The sequence below is a fragment of the Camelus bactrianus genome, chromosome 11 (assembly GCF_048773025.1).
Source record: "Camelus bactrianus isolate YW-2024 breed Bactrian camel chromosome 11, ASM4877302v1, whole genome shotgun sequence".
In the NCBI taxonomy this organism is placed as follows: Eukaryota; Metazoa; Chordata; class Mammalia; order Artiodactyla; family Camelidae; genus Camelus; species Camelus bactrianus.
This window is the reverse complement of record NC_133549.1, coordinates 20,858,669-20,874,914: the sequence shown is the minus strand read 5'-3', so window position 1 is coordinate 20,874,914 and position 16,246 is coordinate 20,858,669. Positions and strand designations below refer to the sequence as shown.

The following is a 16,246-nucleotide window of genomic DNA, read 5'->3' as shown; positions in this document are numbered from 1 at the left end:
AAAAGAATTCATCTACAACAATCACATCGGAGGACAGTTGGGAGAGGGCAGAGAACAGGCCTTCTCTGGCCTCTGGTGCTCTACTAGGTACTGAGGATATCTGGAGAGCTTTGTAATTTGAGACTCAAAAAACTAGGCCGGTTTGGAGAGAAGGAAAAGGGAGAGGAACAGGCGGGACTAGACTATGGGTGATGGGCAGGACGGAGCATGCCTGCTAAGGGTGGGTAATACACATGGTTAAGAGACACTTATCCCATCAGGTTCAAAGGATGCACACACAGGACCTCATGTGGAGAAGAGTATGGGGAGTGGTGGGGATAATACAGAAATGGAATCGTAACCTCACTCCCATACTCGTTCTTTAGTGCCTTTGTTGTCCAGGTTATGTCAGAATGTATTGTGCCACGGTTCTGCAGAAGACCTTCATACTAGGGAAAATTTGAAAGAGAGCATTTTTACAAAAAGCAATTTACTAGTAATTTTTCAGCCTTTTCCCTGCCACTCCTGAAAAATGTGTGTCTGAGTAAGTTTGTCCGACCATGCTATTCATCATCACAATTTGCCGTGAACTGCACTGAAATAATTTTTTTACATCAGTCTGCTCATTTGGAAAGATATTCTGAGGCTTGGACCCGACCATCAAACTAATACAACAAATCAGAAGAATTAATTGCCAGTGGCAAAATAATAATAATAAAAATTCCTAAGCTTGTCTCTGTTTTACAGGGAGCTGCAAAGTATATAAAAACCACTTCCTTATTAGTACAAGTGATAATAATAAATAAGATTTTTTTTTATCAGTTTAGTTTGTTGTGGCTGAATTTTTTTTTTTTCCCTATGAGTACTAGTCACTGAGTTGTCCTAACTCCACTGATAGTAAAGATACCAAGGAGTTTTGTAGATGACTTATTTTGCCTTCAGATGAGGTTATGAGTTCTACCGATGGCTGGATAACATTTTCTAAAGCTCAGAACGGAATTTTCCAGGACATTAAGAAGTGCTTTCATATTAAGCTGGACATGTCTTTCCAAGGTGTTCATTTACTGTTCACTGGTGGGTATCAAGCTTCTAGTGATTACCATTAAGAAAATGATTTTGTTATGAAAGGAGATTAGACATTCTTTAGATGGAAGCCCACGAGTGGAACTATCTGGCACATTCATTCATTCATTGTTCCTTCATGCATTCATTCAGCAGTTGAATGTACACGTTACAGCGTGACATGAACAGGCGGTTCATACGTTATGTGCCACTGTCCCTAACCAGATGGCGGCACTGTCCTATGCACTTCACCTATATTTTCTCCTTGACCCTCCAGATAGCCTCATGGGGAGGCACTATTGTTATCCTTACGCTGCAGATTGAGAAACAGGCACAAGTTTTCTTCCAAAACTTGCTCAGAGTCATGCAAGCCAGGGGGCTGCACCCTGCATCCGTTTAAGACTCATGCATTAGACCACTAGGCCTGCCCGGGGAAATCTGTAACCTGAAGTGACCTGTGATAAACCGCATCAAGCATCAAACAGCTGGAACTCATCTGAGCAATTTCCTTAGCCTGTTGCCACAAAGGATCTGGGCACAGGTTATTCAGAGGACCTCTAGGGAGGTCTGGGAACTCACCTGGTCCCGGAGCACAGACTCAGCCAGGCTTGCCTTGAGTTTTGGACTGAGCATGAAACCAAAGTGGCGTTTTCAGTGACGGCTTGCCTTGAGTGGGTCACCCTAGAGAACCACGGACTCTGGCTCGTGGAGTTAATCTCCTGGCTTTAAAAATCAGACTTCATAAAGTTTATTTTTCATAAGAAAATTGTGTTTCAGAATTCATTGGACTGTGCTGTCTTAAGGTGAAAATGGCAAGTCATGGTTGTGCCTGGCTGGCTCGGGGAGAGTGAGACGTCGAGGAGCTGTTTGGAATATAAATGTCTTAATTACCCTCAAATTAAATTTCATAATCAAATGTGAGTTGTAAATATATAAACCCTGTATTTTTAGATTAGTGATGGAGTGTCATCTCTGCATGCCGCTTTAAATTAATTGCTTATATAAAAGTGTTCATTCCAGCTTGAAGGAGTGAAAAATGGAAGCAACTAAATGCCTAACAACAGGTAAACGGTTAAGTAAATTATGGTGTACATTCACTCAGTGTGGCCATTAAGATGATAATTATAAAGATTATTTAGTATCGTAGAGAAATGCTTAGGAAATAATGGTAAGGGAAAGAAAGCATTCTACCAAATTGTCCTGGAAGAAAATGAGCAGAAATGGTTGTCATTGTGGCATCGAGACAGTGCATTCTGGAAGGTTTATTTTCCCTTTGGTTTTCCAGTTTTTGTAGGGGGGAGGTGTAATGTTATATGTAATGTTTGCCAGTTACAAAAAAAACACAGGGTAAATCAGTCCACACCTTAGGCAAAGTAATGGGATCAGGCCTCTGCGAAGTATGAACGCTTGGATCAGAATAAGAGAAACTCAGAAATGATTAGATTTGGGTACAAGCAGTCTCCCAAAGGTCATCTTTTATTGTTTTGAGGAAGCCTTGGATAAAGAAAGAAAATGAATTTCAAAGTACAGCCAGTGTTCGTGTGTGTGCGCGTGTCCGCCAAGGAATGTGCATCTGCACACACACACGTATATACAGATGTGTGTGGATCGGCTGGGAGAGCCAGGGAGTGTTTAGCATAAGGTATGTCACTATGTGAGAAAACTCACTGTTGGGGGGAATTTGCCATCTGTTTTAACTAGGAATCAAATGGTTTTGACCTATAATCTGCATTCATAGTCTGGAGGAAACCTTGTGGGATTTCAGCAACTGACAGGAGAGAATCACCCCTGGGTTAGGCTCATTCTCAGTGTCTGCAGGGACTGCGAGGTTTCCAACTTGGCCCTGTGCTGTGATATATGTGGCATAATGCAGTCGACTGACAGTGGGGGCTGGGAGGGGGATGGCCTTGCCAAGACACGTCCCAGTGTCCCATCAGTCAGTGGACAGCCAAAAAGCTAGGCAAGCAATCCGATGAGTTTGGAAAGGGACTGCATGATGTTATTGGTTTTTCTCGTGGCTTTCCCGCTGTTGAGACACCTTGGCGTCAAAGATGCTGGCTGGAATTCAGGATTAATTGGGTCAGCATTTTATTCTACGTGCAGAGGAAATGCCTGAACATTAGGCTACTGAGAGGGGGGCAGTGGTGGAAAGGAATGTACCGTTCTTTAACACACTGCTTCCCGGAGGGAAAGGGACACGAGACAGAGCCTCACCCACGAGATGAAGTCATTTCTGTTCTGAAATAGTTAACGTTAAGACCTGTTCTGTAGGCAATGATGGATTCCTCCAAAATGTAAACTCCTCCTTTCCTGAGGGCGACACTAACTGCTATAGATTTTGGACGGTGTCTTAGTTAGATTCATTATCCTGTTTAATTTCCTTTAATACACTGAAATGATATTTTTCCAGACATTTGTTCTCCTCTTCAGAGGTCACTGATTTAGAGGGCTGAAGTTAGGTAAGCCAAAGAATGCTGGCACCTCTCTGAGACTGTGTACTGGCTGGGGGGTGCTCCCGTCTCGGCACCCAGGGCCATGGCCCACGGGAGGAAGCCCCCAGGTGGACCGTTGCAGTGAGGCTCCGTCCTTAGGGATGGAGGACCATCCGGGGGGAAGCAGGGCCAAGGGCACTCCCGGAGTTTTGATGCAGATCTCAAAGCAGAAGAAATCCCATCCTAAGTAGGGCTCTAGCTCACTCGTACCTCTTGAGTTCAGAAAACACACGTTAACCTGCAGAAAACCTTTAATTACTTCTGCCGTGTAATGTGAACAGCCTCTCTGTGAGAACAGAGGAAGCGAACCATCCATTTTATACATGAATACCTGGGTCTGAAACATGCTGAGGTTTTATAAGACCCAGAGGGTGCCCCCTTCATCAGACCAGACTTCCCTCTTCCTCTGTGTTTCACGACTGACTTAGTTCTTCGACTTATATTATAGTTCAGCTTATACTGGCATTAACCTTTGTTCATCCTCTGTCCAAATGGAATCAAAATTCGAAATGAATTAGCAAGATTTTATAACAGTGGCAGAAATCAACTGGAAAAAAGGTCTCCTCCAAATGAGATGTGATGTCAGTGTTAGAAAGTTTATTGGCCACAGTTAGCTTTGCTTACGAAGTGTCCAAAAGTAACTCAGTAAAACTGATTCCAGGAACTCACCAAAATCATCTGTAAGACTAGTAAAAGGAACTAATTTCCCCGTTTCTCTTCTCTCCTCCACTGGTATGACAATTACAGGAAATGTTAGGGCTTTAGTTTGGAGCATAGCTCACGAGGGCGTTCAGATTACAGTAGCAAGTATCTCACCTGCTCTGTTCCCTGATGGCTCCAGGTACTTAAGCAGCGATCGGCTGGTAGTCTGGGGCCAAACCCCGAGAGGCTGGAGTTAGAATGTGGGGTGGCCTCCCTTTCTCAGACTTCATGGACATCTCCAGAGAGAATACGTGTATATTGGAGTGGGCTTTGGGAGTCCTTTGCCTGATGGATGAATCCGTATGTTTTTTATGAAATGGCATGTTTTGACTGATGATACATCTGAAGCTAAAATCAGAACAGTAATTTTCCCCAAAAATAACTATTTCGAAAGAGTAGGTTTCCCCTGCGCTTCTCCGAGCTGAATCTCAGGCTTCCATGTTGGAACACCCGGGTCGGGCTTCTCTTTGGAGGTAACCATTCACTACAACTGAAATCTATTAGAGTTGAAGATGCAATCCGTCTCTCAGGCAAGGCCATGTGAGTGTCCATCTATTACCATCAAACGGATACCCCGTGTGTTTCTCTTGGTAATGTGTCTCCTGTGTTTCCTTGGTCTGGCTGAACTGTAGACTTTGCAAGGTCTTGGGTTTACGGCAGAGGTAGCAAGCCAGGACAGACAGGGAGAAATGAGCATTTCTTGTAATCAGCTTCTAGGTGTAAGTGGACAGCAAAGTGTAGAGAGACTACCGCCCATCTGAACAAAAAGTCATGCGTCAACATGTGTGGCCTCCTCAGCTCTGACGCATTTTGTCAGCCATGGTCCAGTGTGGAGAGTGCTTGGTCTGAGCTCTCTAGCTCTTCCTGTGATTCTTGGGCTAAAAATGATGCCGGGGTTGTTTAATCTGAGTGGACCCAAAAGACATGAATTAAGACCCCCTTTCTTTCCTTCCGTTGCGGTTGATGAACAATGAGGGGGACCTCAGAAACAGCTCATCACCTTGAAGAAAGGTGCTGTCAGTGGAGACAGAACTTAGGTTCGGCAGAGAGAACATACAGTCAGTCACTGGGGGCGTGGAAACCAGAGGAATGTTCCTAGCAGTCACTGATGGTTACTCAGTGCAGGTGCATTTAGGGTGAACTTTCAGTGTTCAGAACCCAAAATACCATGGTTCTGGGTGGGAGGTGATAAAGAGAAAACAAACGAAAGCGTCTGTGTGTCACATCCTGTAACGTCCAAATAGCTGCCACATTTTATTTCTTAATATAAATACTACTTCTCTTTGATCTTGGTGGTATTTTCTACTCCACCAGCTCAGTTGGTTCTTTCATTCTTTCCTTGACCCACAGCTACTGTGAACTTCTGTCTTCTCCATGCGTAACAGTAAGCAGCTACTTTGTAAACGAGACGAAGCCCCGCCCCGCCCCCACCGTCTGTCCTGATGCCGCTGGAAGTTTGCCTCCTTGGGTAAGAAGAGCTCAGGGGCGTCTCTGGCAGCCGGAGGACTCAGTGTGCGCTCCTGGGAGGGGGTCCGGCACAGGGCAATGGCCTGAGGCCGTGGCGGTCTGTACTCAACCCAGTAACACAGCTCCTGTGCTCGCCCCGGCCGAGCCAGGAGTGAAAGCCCCCAGGGTTAAATGCAGGGCTGAACTTGCCTTGCACTGGGGTCTAGAGATCCACAGCCCGTAGGACAGTGCGAGTCTCTCAGTCCTCTTACTCTTCCGGTGCCTTACCAGGTGCTGACGCTGCTTTGCCTAATTCACTCCCTATTTAACCCCCCAAAGCCACTCATCACCAGGTCCCTTGATTTTGTTTTTCCTTCCTGTTGCTTCACCTATTGATTTCTCCCTTTTTATTCACTCTGTTCCCACTCTGACCTTGGTGTTTTTACAAACCCTGCCTTCAACTCTCCATCCCTCTGTCCTACAGGTCCTCAAAGTCCAGACTTCAAGTGCACATCTCTCTCCTCTGTGGATACCTATGTGAGTCCCAGTTTGGTAGTGCTTCCAAAAAGCAATTTTTTTTAGGATCTATAATATTTCTTCTATAATATTTCCCATCCTATGATCTCTCTAGATTTCTCATGGCTACTCACAAACTCTCCTCAAGTAGAGCCAGTTCCTGGACTGTCTCTACCATATACCACAGTGACTCCCTACTTTGTGTCTTTACTACCAGTGGTTCCTGGTCTAGGGCTGTGCCCCACCCTCCTTTTTAATGGTCCAGGTCAAGTCTTGCCTTCCCTCGCTCCTCCAGTCCTCATGGCTGCCTTCACTGACTCAGTGACCAGCACCTGCAGGTCGAGGGTGACGCAGGCACCATACCATGTGCTGGGCACCCAGGAAACCGAGGCACAGTCCTTGGCAATGTGGAGCGCTTGGCATGAGAAAGACATTCATCTGTGGACAGCACGAGCCCACTGTGCTCTGAACCATCATGGAGGCAGGAAGAAAGTGCAGAGAGTGTCTCCCGGGGAGTCAGGGCGGGCTTCACCTGGGAGACGTGGAGAAGTGGGCCTAAAGCATGAGTCACTTTTCTTTGAAGTGTCAGTCCTCTCTTCTTACGCTTATCTAAGTGCTGGGTAGACCAGGTTCCTCTAAGCATCTCCTCTCTCTTCAACTCTGTCAGCCTCTGATCCTTGCTAATTAGTTTAAGAATAGAGTGATATGCATCCCAGCATCCTCCCAGCGGGAGGATGTACCCATGGCATTTTAAGCAGACTTGGGGTGGGTACTCAGTATCACTGGCTTCCATGAATTCTCTCTGCATAGCCTGGACCCTCAGATCTGGTGGCACACGGTGTATTCTGAAACCTGGGTAGGAACCAGATGAGTGGAAGGGAAAGGGACGGAGTTTGATTAGTTTAAGTGAAACCGTGTCCAGAGATTTTTATCTCCTGAACCTTGGAGTAACTCTCTCAGATTTGGCGCATTATATGGTATTGCTTGAAATTTTTTTCTGTGCCGATGGGGGTGAAACAGACGACTCGCACACTCACAAAAATGAGTGGATGGCTCCGACGTGTTGTTACTTTATATTTAACTATAAAGTACATCGAGACCGTTACTGCGTATTTGTTTTCTTATATCACCCAGACATCTTCTCGGAAGTGGGATGTGATAGAGGCAAAATAAATGAACAGTTTCATTCAGAAATCTCAGTCGCTTGGGATGACATAAACCCAAGCTCCTAGAGACGGTGGATTGTTGTAATCTCAGGCTTCTAACTGGACTCTGGATTTTGCTGTCGAGGAGGAACCACAGATCTTTGGGGGGAAAAAGTCAACAGAAGGTCGGGGGTGCACCTTTGCATCAGGTTGCTTCAGAGCTTGTGTGTTTTGGCCCAAAGGTGTTGAATGAAATAACGAACATTTCATTTTTCTTTACTTTGAATTGAGAACATAGGGTATAAAATTGTACTCAATATAATCAATACTTGGAAATATAATTCTGCACACTATTTGTGATGAACGTGGAGAGGAAGGAAAAGGGAAATAGGGAAATGAGAAGAGAGAGATTGGAAGGGAGGCAGTGAGGGCTCGACCCACACAGACAGACGACAGACAGGCAGACACAGGAGAGGAAGGGGTGGCGCTCGGCAAAGCCAGCGCCGGTCAGCCACGTCACATCTGGGTGCTGTGGACTAGGGCAGAGGCACGGACAGTTCTGACGGACCAGAGCCACGACTGTCAGCTTCTCCGCTGCCCCGTATTGGCAGTTCCAGCAGCCCTCCTTCTCCTGGAGGACCTGGACAGTTCATCCCAGGGCAAAACAAAAATCAAGACGAGGACAGGTCACTGAGGCTGGACATCCTACAGTGTCATTTTCCCAACAACAAAAAGCACAAGTGTTAAACTGAATGAATAATCCCACTGTAAGCTGACATTTCTGTGTTCCTGCCTCTGTCCCTTAATCACCAGCATCTCCTTTTGACTGAAACCCTCTTGTTTCACAGGGATTGTAGGAAACGGGGAGAGAACAGTGGGATAAGGCTGTGTGGGTTCATGAAAAGAAGTGAGCATCGTAGTGAGTAAGCAGACTTGCTGATCATGAAACAGTTCTCTGTGCACATCAGAATCCTAAAAACACTTTTTTTTTCAAAAGGAAAACAAAAGTCTTTGCTTAAATGACCTCTCTATACTTTGGCCTTCCTGAAACTTTGGAGGAGAGCATGGATGTTGAAGAAGTGGAATCTTTTACAAGTTTTTTGTTTGTTTAAAGAAAGCATTTCCGACCACACAGGGGAAAAGAACCCTGTGGGAGGCTGAAGCAGGAAAACATGCATCTTCCTCAAGGGCTCCGTCCTCGGGCCTGACTCTCTAGCAGAAACCCGTTGGTCCCCACCCCACAGTCCAGGTCAGCCAGAGTTTCTGGGTTTGGAGACAGGGCAGCCAAGATCAGTTTGATAACGCATCCAAGATGTTTCGTTTTGTTTCCCTTATTCTCTTGCATTTCCTGCTGTATCCGTAAAGCTGAGAGCAACATGTGGCTCAGAAGAGGTACCCATAAATATTTACTGCACGAAGGGTTGAATGAACAATGTCCCAGGGGAGCAAGGAGGGTGTCCCCTTCTGTTTTTTCTATAATGAACCTGGGACTCAACCAAGTGTTGCTGATGCCCAAACGGAACCCATGGCCCTGCTCCCAGATCAGCAGTGGAGGTGGAGCCCTCTCCCACAGAATGGGACAGTTAGTTACCTGGCATTGTCACCATTTAAAGTACAGGCCTTCTGCAATATGGATTAATTATCAAATGTCAAATTCCAAGTAAACTGTCAGTTGGCAGGTGTACAGCAGGCATATGGCATGTGCACACCTTTTATCTTTTGATGCTTCTGGTTGGGGATGCAGCACGTCTACAATTCTGCCCCTTCCTGGGAATTCTGCGGGTGGGGGCAGCTCCTCTCCCCATGGACCTGGGCTTTGAGACCAGTTATTAGTGCCAGTCTTTTCAGTAAATGATTTACATGCAGGACTTTATAAATGGTCGAGGGGTTACTCAAGGTCATCCCTTAAGCAGTCCCTCATTCTCGTCTTTTCTTGTCACGGTAGGCCCTGGCTATGTAGCATCTTCACGCAGTGCTTAAGAACTGGGGTTCAGAGACTGCCTGCCTGCCTGGCTTTGAGTTCTGGCCCTTCCTTCCCCAAATTAGCCCAGAATCCCGAGCAAGTTATATAACCTGGGTGGGTAAAGGTAATCGTAAGAGCTAATGGTTCGACCTTGCTTGGCAGTGGGTCGGGTACCACTTGGCACTTTATGTATGTTCCAATGGTGCATTCTCCAAATACTCTCTGAAGGGGAAGCTACCATTTTTAAAAGGTAGAGAAACTGAGCCACTGCACAGTGAGTCCGTGTCCACGTCACCCAGAGAGTAATTGTCAGAACCAGGAATGCAGATGTGGACAGGGTCGCCTGGGCACGGCTCTTACCGCTCTGGTCTGTGGTGAGGCCTCAGGAGGCCAGTGCCTATGAAGCCCTCAGTATATGGTCTTGGTGATGCTGCACTGGTGATGAAGTGATGGTGACAAGGACAATGCATTTAAGAATACATTATGCGTGTGGATGACACTGGTTACGTTACTTGAGAGAGACATGTTAGGAACCACCTGGAAAATTTCCACCTTGGATGGCTGATTAAAAAGTATACAGTTGTCCTAGGTTGTACTTTAAAGCTGGGCATGCCGGTGGTCATTTTCACAGACTCTTTAGATCCAGAGTAGCACTGATGCTTTGATGTAGAATCTAAATGGTCACTGGGAATGAACTGAGCACTGGGACCCTGGATTCTAGTCCATTCTCTACTGCTCACTCAGCAGTTGACCACATCACATGGAGAGGGGGTGTCTCCCCTGAGCTTCTGCTGCCCAGCAAGACCGGGTGGTATTTTCATAGATCCAGTGTTCCAACCACATGATGAATCCCATCGTTTAGCCTAGCCCTGGGAATTTTCGCTACACTAGCAAATCTGATAGACACAATAAATAGAGCAGAGGAGAGTTACTATTATGTACGGAGACAGATAGAAACAGCAAAAACAAGACAAATTCAACAAGGGTGGGAACTACTACTGTGAAGCCGTCAAACTAACAACTACCATTAAAACAGACAAAAACACACACAGTAAGTAACTGAGGAAAGCAGTTACCCCGAGGCTCTTCAATGGCCCCAGAAGTCAAATGAAAACTATGGTTTAAAAGTTGAGAAACTAAGTCTTTTTCATCATTTAAAAAAATTTCAAACTCTCCACACTTGCGAGTGGGATGAACTTTTCTTGGGAGTGGTTCCCGGCCTCACCTCCCTAAGCTATGCTAGTCTTAAGTCATTTGTGCCGTGCGATTCCAATAGAAAAGAAAAAACAAACCCCCCACGTCTTTATGTACCACTCTGGCATTGATTTAAAAGAAGCGATACACTGATGGACTTGATGTCATGGTGTCAGACTGAGAGAGAGGGATCAAGTCCAAGAGACAGATGTCTTCTGGTTGTCTTGAGTGGACCCAGTGAACTCTCCGGTATTTCGGTAAATCTCTAGTGAAAATTCCTTTCAACCAAAAAAAATGTCAGCGTTTGGGGTACAAGAGCATTTAGTCTACCTGACTGAGGCAAGATAAAAGTTCCTCACTTCTCCTTTGTTTCTTTCACTCTGATACTAGGTCATTAAACTCGAACACATTCTTTCTTTAAAAACTCAACTTCTCCCCATGTGAATTTTCACCAAAGGAAACTCTTGGGTTGAGTTTGGTGGGAGAAAACCCCCGACCTTTGATACTGTTTTCTTTCCTTATCACTGAGTAGCCCAGACCTAAGGACTGTCCATCTCTAGAAACTGTCATCCTTGTTACCAGCTTCTCACGAGACTTCCTTTTAATTCCTACTTCAAAAAAAGTACAACTTGAAATGGAAGAAAATGAATTATTGTCCAATCTGGAGTCCCTGAATTTCTAGCAAAATCACTGACTAGGTTTATTGTTAATAGCCTCCTTAGAGATTTATTAAGTGCCTGTTATTAGACAGTACTATTCTTGGTCCTTTACGAATTTGTGTTGTGAATCCTTTGGAAGTATTTCTCACGGAACTTCTAAGAAGTAGGAGATGATGAAAACCCAATTTTTGAAAATAATATTTCCAGTTGGAAACTCAAATTCAAATTTCTAATAGTAATCATATCTAGATAGTAATTCGTGTCTACCTTTATCGATGGAAAGTTTCTGTTTCCATCAATGCCCCCAAGCACACTGTTTGCCTGGGGTAGTAGCAGCTTTTATATCTTCTTCACCTAGTCACGTCACAAAGATCTGTTGCCATCCAGGGTGTTTCGCTCACGACTGGGAGTGACCCAGTGAACTCTCCGGCAGTTTCCACTGTCACCAGTCACCCTTGGCTCCAGTTAATCCTCACCTGTCAGACTCTCTCAGCTGATCTCCAGTTCCTCTTCTCTGGTTTATCTCTAGCCATCAAGACTTCGTCTTCCGGAAATGTATGTTATTCAAAATGTGCAGTGGGTACCCATTACCAATGAGCACAGGACCTCTCTGTCCTTCTGGTTCTTCCTCAAACTGGCTTCACGCTCCCTCTTTACTCACTGATCTACACACCAAAACCTTTGTCCACTGTCACTTCTTTCTCTTCCCCTACAAGGCTCTTGCTCTGAGCACCCAGCAGCTGTGCTTAAGCTGCAGGATTTGTGTGTGTGGACCCAGGAGAACCATTCAACCCTTGTCTCAGCCAGAGCAATTCCCCTTCCTGCCCGGGAACCTCCAAAGCACACCGTATGGCCTCTTCTGATCCTCCCTCCCACCTCCTCTCGCCCTCCTGGCCTTGAACTTCTTGAGGACCTCTCATGCATCCTGCAACACCTCCCACATTGCCACAGCCACTGTTACTACTGCAGTGGACATTTCCACAAACCAGCCGTCCTTTCTGGACCAAGCCATCTGCATACCAATCTGCTTTCCAGTGCTTGGCCATTATCAGAGCCCAGGTTTTATAGTTCCATTACATTTCCAGGGACGCTAAAGTGACTTACTACAAGTCAGCAACTTCTGCAGAGCAAAATGCAGATAATATGGGGTGTTCAGAGTCTAACTCCTATGTGCATGCGGAAAAGATAAAGAAATGGGCAAATGGCAAACATGGGATACTTTCCAGGGAAGAGCCAGCATGGAGGGGCCCCCATCACCAGTGGAATGACCCTAGAAACACAAACAAAGACTGGTCAGCTTCATTAAGGTTGGCGGTGGATATGCCGTACCTCCACGGTGGTTTCTTGACTGAGCAGCTGAAATGAGGCCCCCAGACCATCAGCTTCCCCTACCTGCCCTTTCTCTCTGGAATTTTGATGAGCCGAGAGACGCACTTTTATTTGCATGGTTGCTTGTAATCTCTCTGGCATCCCAAAGCCACCTTCTCATGTCTGTCGTATGCTGTAGTTTACTATATTTCATTTTACGCCCAAGGCTAGATTAAGGACTGAATTGGAATTTTCCGTAGTAACTGTGATATAAACTTCAACCAACATTTTGTCATGCTGTTATGATTTTTAAAAAAGTTCATTCTCCCTAGCCGTGGCCATAGTAACATAACTCAGGTGACAGTACACTGTGCAGACGTGGGCTTCTCTCTGCTCTTTCCCGTGCTCAGACTTCCTAATCTCAAGATGATTTGGTCAAGAGAGCATGTCTGTGGACGTGCAATAGTCTGAATAATCAGTTCAGTACCCTGTAGAAGCAATAGTTGCAAATACTGAATCTGAAGACTTCTTTCCACATCCCTTGGAAGTATGTATGGTGTTAGCCCAAAGGCTTATAATTTAGAAACCTAAGTCCTTCTTGTCCCTAATATCTGCTTTTTTGTATTCAAGTTAATTTTCTCTCACTTCCAATCAAAGCTAGGAACATGCACTCAGCAGGAAGACACGGAGCTGTCAGGTTAGAGGGGTTTTTTTTTTGTTTTTTTTTTTTTTTTGTCACTTGATACTATCTTTGTATACCGCAAAGTCCCTCAACTCATTCACTGGGGTGTGAATGATGTCTGAAGTACGCACGACTCAGACTTCCACTGAATATCATGGTGGCTTATGGTGGAAGGGTCTCTGAAAGAGGTTGTATCAGGAACTGAGTTTGGAACCCAAAAATGTCCCCAAAGTTATATCATTTTTAAAATCTGAGAGGTAAGATTCTTGGGTGCTTGGAGACACTCCAGGCCTCTGGATCTGGATAATCAGATGTATTGTCACACATGGTCCAAAGGTTCAAACCTGTAATTTGTACGGCTTCCTACTTAATACGAATCGACATCTAAATAACTTGTTTATGTGAATCCCAGCAGGATTCACTTGGCATCAAATCTCTATATTCTGTCCTTAATATATAAGAAAAATATACTTTAAAAGTAAACTGATTAAAAGTTATAATGTTTTACTACCTTTAGGTTGTAGGTTAGCTCAAATATTAGATCAAGACTTATCCAAATGTTTGTATGCAAATTTCCTGGTAATAAAAGTGTTGTCATATAATATCAATCACACTAAATTTTGTTTTAAAATATTGAAGTCACTCCATAATGTTATGAAATATTAAAATCAAATATGTGAAGCAACGAAACCTGTTTCATAAATTATGTCAGCTAATTTCGTGAGCTGGGCAGTGAGGTGCTCAGGGGAGTCAGTTTGGATAAGGGAATTGTTTATGAAGGAATGGTTCAAAATAACAATGCCAGGTTTATCTGGGGAGTCATAATGACCTCATATTCCCCCAGATGCCTGTGGTCTGCCTTAAGTACGCATCATTTGTGTGGTTACCTCAGCTTCTTGGGTGCCACTGACGGGTTAAGCAGCAGCCTTGCTGTGCACCTGCTCAGGTGTCTGGTGGGCTTACCCAGAGCTTTAGGATAAAACGTTCCTGATGCCCTGGTCACTGCCTCCTTAAACTGATGCCAGTCCATAGGACTGCCGCTTTGCAGTGTAGCTGTGGTTTCTTTATCATTATTTCCTGAGAAGCAGCCTGTCCCCAACATTAGTAATCTGCTTCTCATACAAGAGAGTTCAGTAGTTGTTTCTCTAAATGAGACAGCCATGGGTTAGAGCAGACAAGAGAATACAAATGTCGAGCTAAGTGAACACATCTGTCCAACTGCTCTGCTGGATTCGACTGTTCATCCTGAGAATCATTTTTATTTTCTGACTGCTTATTCTATCGTGTAGGAATCTTCCTGGTAGACTGATGCCTTCCGTGCACGAGTCTTTTATTAATTTACTACTTTAAAATGTATTTCTCTACAGACGGAGAAATAAAAGACAAAAATTCCCTCCCCTGCATGTGGGGAAGGCACTTGTGGCAGAGAAGCCCCCAAAGTCTGCAGAGAAATAGGGTTTCCAACTTTCCACAGGGCTTTTCAAGGCTTTCCGGCTTTGGCCTTGTTAACCTACTTCATCACCAGTGGTTGTGCATCTCAATAGGATGATGGGCCTGATTTAAGTAAAAGCTAACATCTAATATCAAGATCATAAACTATAGCAATTTTAAAGTCATCCTCTGCTTTTCAAGGGCACCCTTCTTTAAGTAGAGGCCTTTCCTTTAGCTAAAGAAATTAAACTGAATCGTCCTATCTTTAAGGAAATGATGAATTTAGTGAAGTGAAGAAAACTCAAACTCCCTGTAGCTAACATAATTTATGCAAAATCATGCAATTAACGATAGCTGTGCTAGACATTTTTTTCTCCAAATGCGCCTGTAATAAAACCATCATGAGTAGCATTGCCATCTAATGTAAGTAGTAAACATGGATAGTGAATTATTAATATCTGGTGAGGCATGCAGATGGCAGGACTTCCATTTTTCCTTTGAGCAGATAGCATGATTGCTAATCATTCTAGCAAAAAAAAAAAAAAAATGGCACAGATAAATAGGAACTTTTCTTTGAAAGTAACATTCAACAGGATATGAATGTAAAACATAGCACACAACGTGAATAGTAAAAACAGGCACTTTTTCCGCCTCCGCAAAGTGAAAAGATGGTTACACTTTCCGCTGGATCTGGAGTATAAGCTTAATGAGGTTAAAGCATTTTCATGTGTGTTCTACTCATGAGGAACGGCCCAGGGCAGGTAATTTGGGTGGTAGTTGGCAATCAAATTCCCAGCGCGGTAACCTTGACATTTCCCCTCTGGCAAATGGAAAGGGAACCCCCTAGTAAGTCCTCGTCCAAGGGAAAATCTCCAAACGCACCGGCCTCGACCCTCCTCCTCTGAGCTGTAGTCTTGTGAAATGATCGCGTGGGTTCCCAGCCAAGACTGGGCTGGCCCGAAGTTCCTTCCCACTCGTCCCAGTTCACCTCGGGATGCTTCCGCAGGATTTAAGCGCTTAAGCAGACAAGGTCAAATTAAACTGCTTCACTGCCGCTTCTGGTTCAGGGGCCCGACCGGGCGTCCAGCCTCCGCGCACAGACCTGCAGCAGGAGAGGGGTCAGGGCTGGGTCCCCGCTCTGTAGATGAGCCAAAGGCATCCTTTTCTCCCCGATTTACTCCAGAGGCACCTCTCCTCCCCCACTCCTGGCATCCCCTTATCGCTAGCTCCATCTCCCTGTGGAATGTTTTGGGGTAGTAGGATGCTGAGGGCACAGGGACAGGCTTTTTATCCTGGCGGTGGAGAAGCCAGCCGAAACCCTGAGCATGAGCCAGCAAGACGCAGACTCGCTTGACTTTGGGCTCCAGGCGCTGCCCCGGCCCCGGGCCGGCCCGCGGGCGCCCTCCTCCCTCCTGCGCTCGCTCGCCAGCCAGCAAGCCCGCTCGCTCGGTCTGCAGCCTTGGTTGGTTTCCCACGCCTGTCCCGGTCTGACTCGCGATGCCAAGCACCCGGAATCCCCGCGGGCGCCGACCCCGGCCCGCAGCCCCGGGAAGGTGCCAACCCGAGCAAGCCCTGGCGCCGCGGGAGGAGACGGGCATTTCACGTGGGCATCCGCCTTCGCTCCTGCTCACGCCTCTCCTTCGCAGCCGGCGTCAGGGCCCCTCCAC

At 45.6% G+C, this 16,246-nt stretch overlaps 2 protein-coding genes across 7 annotated transcripts in view; one reads left to right on the top strand and one right to left on the bottom strand.

The window, feature by feature from the left end:
• Positions 1-16,246, top strand: part of DOCK1 (dedicator of cytokinesis 1) — a 484,307-nt gene that overhangs the window by 237,519 nt on the left and 230,542 nt on the right. The window lies entirely within an intron of this gene.
• Positions 1-16,246, bottom strand: part of INSYN2A (inhibitory synaptic factor 2A) — a 59,373-nt gene that overhangs the window by 42,442 nt on the left and 685 nt on the right. For 4 of the 5 annotated variants that reach the window (XM_074373401.1, XM_074373403.1, XM_074373405.1 and 1 more), the window contains exon 2: positions 15,462-15,681. The exons of the other annotated variant lie outside the window; for it this stretch is intronic. The gene's annotated coding sequence lies outside the window, so the exon portion shown is untranslated. The remainder of the gene's footprint in view (positions 1-15,461; positions 15,682-16,246) is intronic. 5 annotated transcript variants of the gene reach the window in all.